The 15414-nt window shown below is 37.8% G+C and overlaps 1 protein-coding gene across 1 annotated transcript in view; it reads right to left on the bottom strand.

The window, feature by feature from the left end:
* Nucleotides 1-15414, bottom strand: part of LOC126368684 (nephrin) — a 760982-nt gene that overhangs the window by 261461 nt on the left and 484107 nt on the right. The window lies entirely within an intron of this gene.

Below are 15414 nucleotides of genomic sequence, written 5' to 3'. Positions count from 1 at the left end.
ACAAATACCTTGTATACTAACATAATTATTAAATGTTGGCAACATCAAACTCTTAATTATAAATTTTACTGGAATATATTTTACTATGGCAATATTGAGGAGCTCGCAGCGGTAAACGCGCTCGGTCTGCGATTGTTGAAGTTAAGCAACTTTCGCAAAGGCCGGTCACAGAATGGGTGACCACAAAAAAAAAGTTTTCATCTCGAGCTCCTACTTGCTTCGGAAGGCACGTTAAGCCGTTGGTCCCGGCTGCATTAACTGTCGTTAGTAACCACCAATCCGCACTGGGCCCGCGTGGTGGTTTAAGGCCCGAATACCCTATCCATCCATAGGGAAGGCCCGTGCTCCAGCAGTGGGGACGTTAATGGGCTGGTGATGATGATGGCAATATTACGGGACTTATGCCACGGACTTTGCCGACGAGGCATCTTTTTCTTGTCTTGCTAACTTATATGTAAATATTTTCCTAGTCTTTAATTTAATATAGTCGACTTAACATTTCGAAGAGGTTTTATTTACCGGAGCAACCATAGCCTCCAACAACATATCCGACATATTTCATAATGTATAGTTATAAGTATCAAGTAGCCATTTCTACCATCTACACTGGCCAGTAAAATGACGTCACATAGCTCAGGTCATAGTCCACTCTAGTCTGGAAAAGCTTCACAGAACGAGCAGCATACATTAAGAATTAATTAAACAAGCTAATTATTAGCGTAACGCGGGTTACGTCGCCATACATCGGGCGAGTGCGACGCGAACAATTTAAAATGCAATTAAAGTCGGAGTCCTCCCTAATTAAACGGAGATATTCGTTAATGGCCGCGTTGCCGTGGGCTTTTGGTGCTGTTGTGGAAATCTCTACAATTTAGCTGCCAGTTTTAAGAGTAATGTTTATTAAAATTAATGTGTACTGTCACGAGTACTAATATGACACTTTGATACCATGTCACATTAACTTTTTTGACAAATTAAATCGTAAGTCTAATTAAATGTCAAGTATGATAGTGCGACAGGGTTCTAAAGTGGGTACATGCTATTAGTCATGACTGTACCTGTCTCTTTTTAGGGGGTAAAAAATATCTATGGATACCTATAGAGGTAAAAAAAGTAAAGGCTAAAAATTTGCATGAAGTTTGCTACACCGAATAGAGCGTGACTCTTTTAGTGGTCTATGGAGGTAGACAGCGATGGTTTTTTTTTATAATGACTAGTCATTATTAGGTATTTAATAACGTAATTCCTACAGGCACGGGCCTAAACCAATGATTTATAGAACTACTCTGAACCTACGTGCGTGTATGAGACGATTTATGAATGTGGAGGAAGCAAGAGAAGTGTGTCAGGATCGAAGGAAATGGATTTCCCTAGTCTCTAGTTACCCCGGTGGGAAAGAGGCGTGAGTTTATGTATGAAAAAAAAGGACAGAGAGAAACGGAACACCACATTTTAGCGAAGTACATTATCTGCGTTAGAAACCCTTGAAAACTTGCACAGCAAAAGCACCCTTTCCTAACTTCTTTCACCCTTTCCCCACCTGTCGTTGGAAACTTTAAGTAAATTCATTACGGTTACAATTTATAACGAGTTCCGATCCTAGGAGAGTACGGCCGAAAACATAAAAATGCCTTCGAGGACGGTTGACTGCGGATCCTGTTAATTACACAATTAAACCACCCTCGTCTTTCGCTGTATACACGTTAGAGACAGGACAATATGGGACTTTTCCTTCTTATCGTGTGGGTTATAAGGTGGAATACCAACCTCATCAACCCTGGTGTCAGGGTTATTACTGAGCCGCCAAGGCCCCTGACATGGCTCATGTAACGACTACGTACTTACATCAGTAAGTAGTAACCGGGACCAACGGCTTAACGTGCCTTCCGAAGCACGGATCATCGTACTTTTGGACAATCAGGTGATCAGCCTGTAATGTCCTTACCAAACTAGGGATTACAGAGTGATTTTTGTGATACGTCCGCAGCGTGGATTCGAACCCGGGGCCTCCGGATCATGAGCCCAACGCTTACGGAGAATCACGGAGGCCGTTAATATGGGACTGAAAACATGTAAAAAAACAAAACACTACCATTTGACATGAATTTTCCGATAGGAAATTCCAGTCGATATCAATTTAGAATGATGATCTGAATTACTTATGAACCAAAGTTTTCTTTATGGTGTCACTGACACCCTGTCTCCGAGGGTGGTTGATTGCGGCCCTGTAAATTACACAATGAAACCACCCTGGCCCCTCACTGTGTACACGTTTCTAATAAAGAATAATTATTCGAACCCTGCCAACGTTTTGGGGCTCTAAATCCTTTTTATTTGCTTCAAGTGATAGTACTTTTCTTTATGTTCTGTTTCATTTAAGCATTCAGAAAAGGGTTTCTAGGTAAATGTTTCTTTATCTTGTACTTCATTTTGAAGTTTATTTTATTTAAATACAACAGTAGGTTTAATCTAGGTTTGAAATATTGTGACTGTCTGTGATTAAGTAAGAAAGAGTAAGGAATACTTTATTAAATAGTGGAGTGAGTGTTTGGGACACCGCGATGTAAATTTTTACCTTTTTATCAGTCCTTACATACCTAATTGGAGTAAGCAGAGGTAATAACGTTAGTAAGTAGAAATTTTTTAATCTCTCTTAAATAAATATATAAAATTATTTCCAAAAAATAACTGTTACAATGAAGTTTACCGGTTGTACTTACAATTTAAGGATGTGATTCGCTGTCCCCTAAACTAGGCAAAAACCTGTATCTTAGGGGGTCAGTGAGTCTGGCAAAGCGTTGGAGTAATGTACAGACCACAGTTATGTTAATCCATATGCGCAGTGGAAAAAAAAAACATCTTGATATCGTTTACACATAACCGTGTTGTTGAGGAGTTTCTGGCGCCACTTCTCAGCTATAACACGTTTCAAATTGGTAGTAGATTAATAGGAATTGTAGGATGAAATTAAAATAGGGCGTTCAAGAAGTATTCATTGGTGATTTTACATATATTGAAAATAAACGTTTTTAATTAGACTAATATGATTGATCACCAAGCCATCGCTCACAATACACAAGCAACATCGAACATTGTTAAGTTTTTTGCATGAAGAATTATGTTACGTTAGTTTAAACTAGTTATACCTACACAACAGCCTCCATGGTCTAGTGGTTAGAGCGTTAGGCTCACGATCTGGAGGTCCGGGTTTGATTCCCGATGGGTACATTGTCGAAATCACTTTGTGAGACTGTCCTTTGTTTGGTAAGGACTTTTCAGGCTTGAATCACCTGATTGTCCGAAAAAGTAAGATGATTCCGTGCTTCGGAGGGCACGTTAAGCCGTTGGTCCCGGCTATTAGCCGTAAAAACACCTCCACCAACCTGCAGTGGAGCAGCGTGGTGGAGTATGCTCCATACCCCCTCCGGTTGATTGAGGGGAGGCCTGTGCCCAGCAGTGGGACGTATATAGGCAGTTTATGTATGTTATGTTATGTATACCTACACAATCGTATAACAAAGCCAACGTGTTTGCGCTATACTCAAGCAAACGTCACTTTCAGTCAGATGAAATGGAAACAAACGTAATACATCAAACTCTATTTTTTAACCTCCGACACAAAAACGACGGGGTGTTCTAAGTTTGACCTGTCTGTGTGTGTGTGTGTGTGTGTAAATGCGTATGTGTCTGTCTGTGGCATCGTAGCTCCCAAACGGATGATCCGATTTTAATGTGTTTCTTTTTTTGTTTAAAAGCTATATCAGTCGAGAGTGTTCTTAGCTATGTTTGGTGGAAATCGGTTCAGGTCTTCAAGGTCATCAGGTCGTTTGTTAGGCATGATAGGAATGTTACACGCTCAGTTTGCTTGCAAGCATAATATGTGGGATCTAACATTTGAAACACTAATGTCTTCTGGAACCGCTGAGCTGGTCTGCTGTTAGCGTACTTTTTATCTTGTCGGGGATTTTTTAATTTTTAATTTAATATTTGAGCTGTTTGCGCTGGAAGGAATAATGTAGATTCGCACTCGTTTCTAACCAGTCTGCCCTACTCGACACGTCTGCAGTAGCACGAAGACAACTGTAATTAAATTATATATATTTTCAAGCCGGTGCTTAATGAAAATGGCCGCAATTCCAAGATAAAATGAGGCACCTTCGTGCATAATTTAAAACGCAATAAATTGCTATGAAACACGGCTAATTAGACAATAAAACGCTGGAACGAAGCCTTTAGGAGGACGAATCAAAGAGCTTCCCCGAGAATCCATTTTAATTATTCACACGAGAGATTTGGATTAAGGAGTTCTTGCGATTGATGAAGAGTTTTGAGATTTGGCATCTGGTAACGTAATGGAATTATGGTATCAGTGTGACTTATCATGATTATTAATATCGCAATTTTAGTGGGTATTTTGGCGGCGATGATAAGCTGCCGCCAAAGGATGTTTTCGAGGTACCGAACAGAGCATAGTACCCCGCTAGCCACAAGTTGGTAGTGTGACTAGAGATCGACGATCCTACGGTGTTATGTTGAAAGTTGTATATATGCGTCTTGCTGTGAAAAAATCGATATCGCGTTTCACGACTGCTTGAAAACTGCATTATTGAATGTGGCGCCATCTGTTGCATGTGAGTGGATCTAGGTGGCCAACTAGTTGGGTCCACTACAGGTATGATTTCAACTTCATGATCATCGCTTTCGAATTCATTTTTGGATCATAAATGATTATCACGTGTTCAACGGTGACGCCTTTCGCGGTGAGACAGACAAGTCGCTTCTGTAAAAACCGGACCTGTCAAATCTTCAGGTTAGGTAAGCGGATCGTGTGAAAAACGGGATGATGCTAGGGAGATGATGAGTGGATATGATGTCAAGTCAAACTGTTTCAGTATCGTCATTGCCTCGTTGTGGAATTGAACCCCCTATCTCTGAACTCTGAAACAAAACTATCGTGATTTTGTTTACATGCGACTTAAACATAGAGTGGATGTAGGTTTATTGTATTCACATCTGCCTACCCCTTTGGGGATACAGGCTTAATGCTATGCTATGTTTGTGCTTATTTTTTCGATGAATATATTTTTTAGTAGATTTAAAAATTAGCTTCAGCAGTCAGACCATGATGAGTTGATATCAAGTGGAATTATCTGTCAAATTTTTTTATGAAATATTTAGTGTGTTTTTTTAATTATTTTTAGCTCCATATTTTTGCGATAGAAAATTCCACTTGATATTTTAATCAGTATCATAGTCTGAATAATCTCCTTCAGTATTCTTTACAATGTCACTAACATTCTGTACGCATATACCTAAAGGCAAAATTGGGAACTGTTTATTTGTTATAAAACTCTGTACATCGTTATTTACGCAAATAACAAGGTAGCATCATTAAAACACATGAAAAATCTTACCGTAAAATGTTGTTTATGTACGCTTGGTAAGAGCGCCGCGGTAGGAATGCAAAAGTTTTCAAAATAATAATGAACCCCAGTTCTAAAGTAAGTAGAACCAAACTATTCCGACTGAGGTAGCATTCGATATTTTCAAAAAAAGAATTTTAATAAAAACTTGCGGAATATTCCATTTCAGACTTTTTTCTATACGTACATTGCTTTGCGGCGGCGTTTCTATTGAAAGTGTACGTGCGAAGTTTTTGGTATCGCGTAACATATTTGCCCATTAGTGAAATGTTTTCATTTAAGTTTAGTATGCAGGAGAAGAAAATTGTATTATACAGGGTGGCCCAGAAGTTCAGGTTCAAAATGAAAAATTAGATAGAGGGGCTCATTAGCTACCAGAAACACCCCCATGTATGTTCAGCAATTATTTACGGTTTAGGAGATATGACCCATTTTGTACCTTTTTCTAGATTTTCTACCTTACTTCAGAAATAATCATTTTGTCGCTATCCCTTTCTTAATAATTATTTTATTTTACTTCACAACTATGCCTAAGGCTGTGTACCGCTCAATCAAAGATAAATCAAAGTCAAATCAAAAATAAAAAAAAAAGTTATCGGAAGTCAAAGTGAGAATTCGACCAAAATTGTTACAGTTGTTAAAACTTCGCCGAAGAATAATAAACACATGAGATTGTCATGGACCCTGAAAGTATTTCTAAAAACTGCTCCATTTAATAGGCTTTTAGAAACATCCAGGAAAAGTAACCTTAATACGGGCAAAAAACTAAGTAATTTGACCTCAAACATTGCAAGACAGACAGATTTGAAGGAAAATTTGACATTCTCATACAATGTAACTGCTTCTTTCTAACGTTGTTAAAGGTGCTTTTTTTTTGTTTGTGAAATTGTGACTAAATTGCTCATGGCCAAGTTAATTACACGTTTCACAGATTAAAACAGAATTTGTTACTAATTATATTCCGTGGCAAAGCTAGGAGCAGATTCCCGGGAATTTCCTTAGAAATATCGTCGAATTACAACATATTCATCGGAGACCCGTATTGTAAGAAATTAATTATAATTCATTCTTTGTTCGTAATTGGCTCAGAGTGTATCGGATGTTTTTATTTAATCTTATGACGTGTATTTACCTTTAAAGTACATCATCTTTTCTCTTACTTTTAATGAGCAGGTACAAAAAAGTATATCACGAAACAAATTAAGGTGAAAAAAAAAAACGATTGTTTCAAAGTAAGATGATCCGTGCTTCGGAAGGCACGTTAATCCGTTGGTCTCGGTTACTACTTACTGATGTAAGTAGTCGTTACATGAGTCATGTTAGGGGCCTTTGGCGGCTCAATAGTAACCCTGACACCAGGGTTGACCCACACGAGAGAAGGATGACCCACACAGGATATTAATTAACATTTAACTATATTGTTTTTCGTTTTTATAGTATTATACTCGGGATGTAGGAGTCGAACAGCAGAATTTGCACTTGTCGCGGTCTATTTCTCCCATGACAAGGCGAGAGTTTTTAACATTTTAACTACGACTATAACAGGTTAATTTACTGTAATATATCGTCACTGGAAACGCTTTTACGTAAGCTACAAAATATTATAAATATCAAAAATCCGTGTTATTATAGTTATGTATTGTTAGATGTAGAAATTGAAAAAAAAAAAACAATGTAGGCAATCTTACGTAAACGTCGTCGGAATTGGATAAATTGGTAAAAAGTTATTAAAATCTTTAACGGCTTTTTCTCGAAACGGCCTCTTGGCGCTTAAGTAGTTTTGACTTTCCAGTGACGATATCATATTTAATACAGTAAAAAAGAAACCGACGAATTGAGTACCTCATCCTTTTTTAAAGTCGGCTAATAAAATATATTATCTACGAAAAAGTAAATTGTTATTGTCAGTGTCTATATAAACAGAAATGTGATTTTGTGTTATTTGAACTAGTATTATAATGTTTTTTTTTGTTTTTATAGCACTCATCCGTGCTTAGGGAAACTCATAACATAACATAAATAGCCTATAAACGTCCCACTGCTGGGCAAAGGCCTCCTCTCAATCAACCGGAGAGGGTATGGAGCATACTCCACCACGCTGTTCCACTGCGGGTTGGTGGAGGTGTTTTTACAGCTAATAGCCGGGACCAACGGCTTAACGTGCCCTCCGAAGCACGGAATCAACTTACTTTTTCGGACAATCAGGTGATTCAAGCCTGAAAAGTCCTTACCAAACAAAGGACAGTCTCACAAAGTGATTTCAACAATGTCCCCATCGGGAATCGAACCCGGACCTCCAGATCGTGAGCCTAACGCTCTTAGCACTAGACCACGGAGGCTGTTAGGGAAACTCATAATGGGAAAATTAAATCCGAAAAATCTGACTCGGACCTTGAACCCGCAGCACTTGTCAAGCCGGGACGAGCGTGTTAACCATTACGAGTACACCACCTCCTCTTCCTGTCCATACGGAATTCTTCAATCTATACAGGGAGTTAGTGACATCGTAACGAATACTCAGGGGGATGATTCAGGCCATGATTCTGACTTTATATCAAGTGGAATTTTCAGTCTGAATATTCCTGAAAATTTTTGTGTTTTTTTTTATTATTTTCAATTCCATACTTTTGCGACGGAAAATTCCACTTGATATCATCTCAGAATCATGGCCTCAATCACCCCTCAAAGAATTCGTTACGATGTCACTAACACCCTGTATAATCATCATTAAGCCGACTCCAGCACCATCTATCTAGAATATTGAGTACTAATACTTCTTAGATATAATTACATCGCCCTGTCAAGTTGGTAGTACTTATTTACGAACATTCAAGGCTCTCTTAAGTATAGCTATTATTAATGAACACAAGGTTACATAGTACAGTAGAGGCCACAAATTTTATGTCCTGTACTGAATAAATATCTAATAACCCTGACACGACGGTTGATGTGGTTGGTAATCTACCTCACAACCCACACGATAGAAGAAGAGTATACACTAGAGAATCCGGACTTTTTTAAAATAATAGATAATAGGTTTTGTTGCGTACTGTATTGTCGTAAGTGTACAACGAAATTATAAAAAAAAATCCCACACTTTACACACACACTCCACACACACACTCCACACATACTCCTCACACACTAGCATCCATATCCAGTTCAAACGAACTTTCTGTACATTGTAAAATGGAACTTGTTAATATTAATCTCATGCTACGCTTTCCCTTAGTCTGTAGAGTAGGATAATGGATAATTGGATACTAAGTAAAAACACACAGTTCACAGTGCCGAGGTAATTTAGCTACTATCTCCTAAGTTATGCAGATACAAACGGGGCACATACCGCAGTCAACACTTCCTGTGACGTAACCGCACAATAGCTTAAGATATTCCGCCCTTGACGTGCGGGGCTAAGGATTTGAATTATTCCCCCCCTCGCCGCACTCTCAGTTGCAAACAGTTTTGGAATTCATTTATTTATTTCAAAGATTGAATAAGAAACAATGCTTAGCCGTCGTAGCCCAGTTGGAAGAACGCTCGACTCTCATTCTAACGTCGCAGGTCGGAAACCAACACGGGCCGAAACATATGATTTTCGAAATCGTTTTTCGAATTCATGTTTGGATCATGAATAACCTAACCTGAAGGTTCGACAGGTCCGGTTTTTTACAGCAGTGACTGCCTGTCTGGTCTTCCAACCCGCGGGTTAAAACCAGCCTAATACAGGTTAGGTCACATACCTCCGAAACCTATTTCTCGGGAATGTGGGGTTTCCACACGATGTTTTCCTTCACCACTGAGCACGTGATAAACATTAAAGAACCAAACAATTCGAAAACAAATTACAAAGTCATTGATTTTGTCCCGTTTTGGGATTCGAATCAGCGACCTCAAAATAAGAGTCAAGGGTTATTCCAACTGGGATATTATGCTTCTTCTTTGTCAAACATCATAAAACTTTTCTTCGCACGTGTTTCCCCATACCCCTATTAAACCCTTTACCCCAGAAGTGGGGTATTTTCCCTTGTCATTTAAAAGGCAGAAGTTGGAATCCGTAATTTTGAAGTGTTGCGTTTCCGTCGCGGCATAGTTCACGGTTCTACAAAAGAGTGGAATTGCTGGTAGAATTTATAGCGCGCGCGTGACCCCCCCACGACCTCCGAGGGGGGATGAGCCCCCTCGCAACATGCCTGCAAGTTAGCTTAAATCGTGCCAAAGTCATCGTGGTAAAAATATTTCGTGTTGTAAATTAAAATATTTTTTCATTAAGTTAAATAACGTTGATGCGAAAGTTGATGGTAGGGCTGGCAGATGAAGATCTAGAAGGACTTACATTTACTAAATTGGATATGTCTTTAGAAAAGGTTTAGTACGATCTACTCTGAACCGGCGCACTGTGGAATATTTGGGTGTGTTTCGGATCAAAAATCTGTAACTCCGTCAATTTTAAAGATAGAGCGATGTAATTTTGCACTAATATAAAGGAATATATAACAATTCATATAAGTAATGTTTGGTGAATTGAAATTACGCGTATTTTTTTTTATTAAATAAAGAAAACTCACAATCGTTTAAAATGCTATATATTTATTGAAATTTATATTTTTAGTTATATTATCTTACCTGTATTTCTTAACACTAATTACTCAATTAACATAACTTATCATATTAATGATAAAATAAAATAAAAAATGGTACAGTACCTATAGCTATACATTATGCTAAACATAGAAATGAATCAAAATTTTCTTAATATTATTAATTTAACTAGCTATGTAATAGGGTTTCTTGTTAGTTTCATTGTATCTATAGATAAGATTCTAGCTGCAGTGTGATCTAATAGATCTTGAATTCTCAATATTTTCGCGTATGTGTTTGTGATTTCAATTGTTGACGATGGTGGATAGCATTCCTGTTTCATTTGTTGTATTTTGTAATATGGTGGAAATATTGGACAGTTTCTTTCATCTGTAACGTTCCTGAGATACAGATATTGTGCTTTAGTTAGTTCCAAGTCGATGAAAACACTGAATGCTTCTTCATCTGTAAGCGTTTTGATTATTTTTGCGTTATCAAAGTGATTCAAAACGAAAAGCTTTTTTTCAGCATCAGCCAACCTTAATTCTTCAACTAGTTTTGCTTCCGTTCCTTCTCCCATAGAACGCAATCCTTGAAGATATCCGCCCAGAATGTGCTCCAAACCATATTCGTTCATCAAAATAGTGTTTCTTCTTTTTTTGCTTGATTCTGAAGAATCTCCATATGTCACACACGGTCTTCCTCGTTTACCAGAAGAAGTAGACGGTGTTGAGTCTGTTGACACGTTTTCTGATGTAGGTATAGTCACGGAATATTCAGAATCCAGCCAATTTGTGTTATTTTTTAAAAATATATTCTTATTGCGTGCTGCTTCTTTCCAGCGTCTATTAAACGCAGGGATGATAGTCTGTTGGATTTTACCAATTATAAAACATATATTGTCTTCTGATACTTGTTTTTCCTCCAAATATGTCGAAAGTGCCGCAGTCGTTTTACCGCCTTCTATATAAGACTCTATTAATTCACGTTTACTACGGTTAAAAGTAGACATTTTGAAGAGTAAAATAGCCGTACTATACGAAAATACCACTGAAATTGTAATGGAAACATATTTTGTTACCTCCCTTTATATATTGTTTCAGAATGTGTGAATTAATTCAGATATCTATTTTCTCACGGAAAATGACACCAAAATGATAAAAACATAACAATATAAAATAATCAATTGATAAACTATACCACAAAGTATTGTTAAATCAAGTCAACCACGAAACCGCAATTGATAGTAATTTCCGTTCCCTGACTAGGATTCGATTTTATCTCATATCTCCAAAGTTCGCAAAAAATCGCAGCTAATTTTTATATATGTTGTTGATAAGTAACTAAACTATCAATTAACATTAAAATCAAAGCACCGGTAAACGCCGGTAAATGTTAAAAGCTTCGACGAAGTTGAAGAAAACCTTTTTTTTCCTCCATTTCTTCTTTAATTTTTTTTACGTATATATTCGTATTAAAACAATCAATTTAATTTGTTTAAATTTTCCGATAGATAAGCTTTTCAAAAATATATAATACCATATACCTTTCATTTTAAGTTTTAAAACTATCTGACTTTGAAAATCGTCAATGAGGAACTTGATATTTCCCAATTTCATGAACCTTAACTTTACCAAATGAAAACAACTACTTTCACCAAATATAATATGAATTGCGCTACAGAATATGAATCTCCGACTTTCGAACTATTATATTACATTGATAGAAGGACCTATTTCAATTAGTGAAAAAATGAATTTTGATACGCGTTTGTTCTACCATATTCCATAGTGCGGCGTGTGTGTATGAAGCGAGTGATGAATGTGGAGGAACCAAGAAAAGTGTCTCAGGATCGAAGCAAATGGAATTCCAAAGTCTCTTTTGACCCCGATGGGAAATAGGCGTGAGTTTATGTATGTATGGTAATTATATTTCCAATTCACGGAAGCAAGTAAGTATAATATGTCAAGCAAGTCGTAAAAGTCTTTGTAAACTTAACTAATTAAAAGTACTAACTAGTTAAATAAGTTACGTCATGTTGTTAAGTACTTGGTTAGTTTGTTTGTTTTTTTCTTCCACCAACACGCAGTAAAGAATAGTGGTGGAGTATGGGTCGTACACCCTCCGATTGAATAAGGTGAAGCCTGTGCCCAGAATTGGGATATATGTAGGCCATTTATGAATGAAAATAAGAAATACTTATTGTAAAACTGTGTATATAGAACAAGGTCATATTGCATTGATTTTTGTTCCAACTGCAAAAAAAAAATCCCTACATCTGTATGTAAAGAAATATTTTCAATAACAAAATTAAGAATAGGTACGGTCACGAGCATTAATATGAATACGCTTTGGTACCATGTTTTTCACTTTTTTGATAAATTGAACTAAGTCTCACTAAATGTCAAATATGTTAGTGCGACAGAGTTCTAAAGTGGGTACATTTATATTGCTCATGACTGTACAATGTACATTAGTCAATTTAATAAACAGAGTGTTAGTGACATCGTAAGGAATACTGAGGGGGATGATTCAGACCATGATTCTGAGTTAATATCAAGTGGAATTTTCCGTCGCAAAATTAATATTCATTGTTTAATTTTTTTAAATGATTTTCAATTCTATACTTTTGCGATAGAAAATTTCACTTGATATTAACTCAAAATAATGAGCTGAATCATCCCTCCCAGTATTCGTTGCGATGTCACTTACACCTCCTATAAGTACATACAGTAGCCATACAAGTAGGTATGGGTGTTAGTAACGCCGTAACGAATACTGAGGGGATGGTTCAGACCATGATTCTGAGTTGATATCAAGTGGAATTTCCTGTCGGAAAATTCATTAATGTATTTTTTTGTTTTTTAAATTATTTTCAGTTCCATACTTTTGCGACGACATAAAAGGTTACATGATAGCAGGTCACATGATAGCAAGTCACATCATAACAGGTTACATGATATCAGGTTACACGGTAACAGGTCACATGATAACAGGTCACATGTTAATGCTACGCCAATTTGTATGTTCTGTTAGTGTGCAACAAAGTATACATATAGCGACTAAACGATCTTGATCCGGCGCATTTGTATGAAAGTTCCCGAGCCTCCAAGCATCTGATAACGTGATAAAGTGGGCATGACGTGTCGTTGTAACGAGCTCCTCCGGAGCACTCTTGCTAATATCACTACCACGCTCCCGCGGCTTTACACGAGCGCTCTTCACTTGAGATGCGACTGTTTCACGGCTTATTTTATATTCTGACAAAGCATTTTTTATTCTGATAATGCGCCGGAAGTAACAGTCCTTGTATGCGGTGGTTGAGGTTCAATTTGTCGGGGAAAACGGTAATTGAATTAAATGAAAATATAAAATGAAACAAGTCGTTGCTTTTTACGTTAAAGCACTTTTGCTTCTGATCGTATATTCGGGTACTTATTTACCTAAAGTTCGCTGGTTAACTTATATGGATAACACTTTGTTTAAAATCCCGCGAAAACGGTAGCTTAAATTAATAAGTTTAAAGAAAACCTATATCAATATTTCAAACAACTAATAAATCACTTTGTGATCCCTAGTTTGGTTAGGACTTTACAGGGTGATCACCTGATTGTCCAAAAAGTAAGATGATCCGTGCTTCGGAAGGCACGTGAAGCCGTTGGTCCCGGTTACTATTTACTGATGTAAGTAAGTAGTCGTTACATGAGCCATGTCAGGGGCCTTTGGCGGCTCAATAGTAACCCTGACACCAGGGTTGATGAGGTTCATACTCCACCTCATAACCCACACGATAGTTTTATTCGATCCCAAAATTCTTTATTGTCAAAATAAATTGTTGTAATTATCCGTCTCTATACTTTTATAGCTTTCCGTGAGATTTTAAGTTTAGGTAAAAAAGCGCCTGAATATAATTTTCTTTTTTCACGTAAACGTTAACGTAATTCAATTTATTGTCGAATTATTGGTTTTCGAATTCATGTTTGGATCATAAATGATTATCACGTGCTCAGCGGTGAAGGAAAACATCGTGAGGAAACCCACATTCCCGAGAAATGCATTTTCGGAGGTACGTGAGGTAACCAGTATTGGGCTAGTTTTTCCTTCGCGGGTTGCTTTTGAGGCAGTCGCTTAAAAAACCGGACCTGTCCAATCTGCGGGTTATGTAAGCGTACCCTGTGAAAAATCGGATAATGCTTGGGAGATGTTACCGTAGTTACATAAAATTTTGACAGCGTCTACAATTCATAAGAATCATTAGTATGTGCTTTCAGTATTAGTGGGTAATCCTTCCGATGTTAATGTGCTAAAGAAGCATTCGTGAAGCCAAGCCTTCAATGCCCAGTATCAGGATTACAATATAAGTTAAAAACCAAACAAACACTGCGAAACGGCTGCACGTTGTGCGTCCACAAAATCAACAATTGCTGGCCTCAAAAACCGTGGGACTATTTCACAAAATGAACAGTTGGAGCCAGCAGTCAAACCAGAATTGGAATGGGGGTGAACCCGAGTCAAAGAGGGCACTCCTCGATTACCACTCCCTGCCTCTTGCAAATTAAAAAATAAAAACTGGTCAAGCGTGAGTCTAACTTGCTTTGTAACGGTTCTGTATTGGATTTCATTTCAGTCTTCTTCTTCTATCGTGTGGATTGTGACCAACCAACCTCATTAACCCTGGTGTCAGGGTTACTATTGAGCCGCCAAAGGCCCCTGACATGGCTCATGTAACAACTACGTACTTACGTCGGTCAGTAGTAACCGGGACTAACGACGTATCGTGCCTTCCGAAGCACAGATCATCTTACTTTCGGACAATCTGGTGATCAGCCAGTAATGTCCTAACCAAACTAGGGACCACAACGTATTTTTTGTCATATGTCCCCACTGGGAATCGAACCCGGGACCTCCGGATCGTAAGCCCAACGCTCAACCACTGGACCACGGAGGTCGTTAATAATTCTTCGCGGCAGTAAACTGCAATAACTAATTCCGGCCAAGTAGTTAATGCCATCTGCGGCAAATCTACAATAAGTCACGTCAAAAAAAAAAAAAAAAAAAATGAATGCGTAGATCTGTTATTTTATTGTTATGCTCCGACATCAGATAGAGGTTTTTATTGAAACAGTAACGAAAAAAAAAATACAACACCTACTTGATTGTACTCATCATCATCTTACTAGCGTTATCCCGTTGTTCAGAGGATCCGCTCACCAGCTTTTTTACAGAAGCGACTGCCTGTCTGACTTTCCAACCCGCGGAGGGAAAACCAGCCCAATATACGTAGGTTAGGTCACATATCTTCGAAAATGCATTTCTCGGGAATGTGGGTTACCTCACGATGCTTTCCTTTACCACTGAGCACGTGATAATCATTCATGATCTAATCATGAATTCGAAAATGATTTCGAAA

This window comes from Pectinophora gossypiella, chromosome 1 (genome assembly GCF_024362695.1).
Source record: "Pectinophora gossypiella chromosome 1, ilPecGoss1.1, whole genome shotgun sequence".
In the NCBI taxonomy this organism is placed as follows: Eukaryota; Metazoa; Arthropoda; class Insecta; order Lepidoptera; family Gelechiidae; genus Pectinophora; species Pectinophora gossypiella.
The sequence above is the reverse complement of the archived record's forward strand: the minus strand, read 5'-3'. Positions and strand labels throughout refer to the sequence as shown.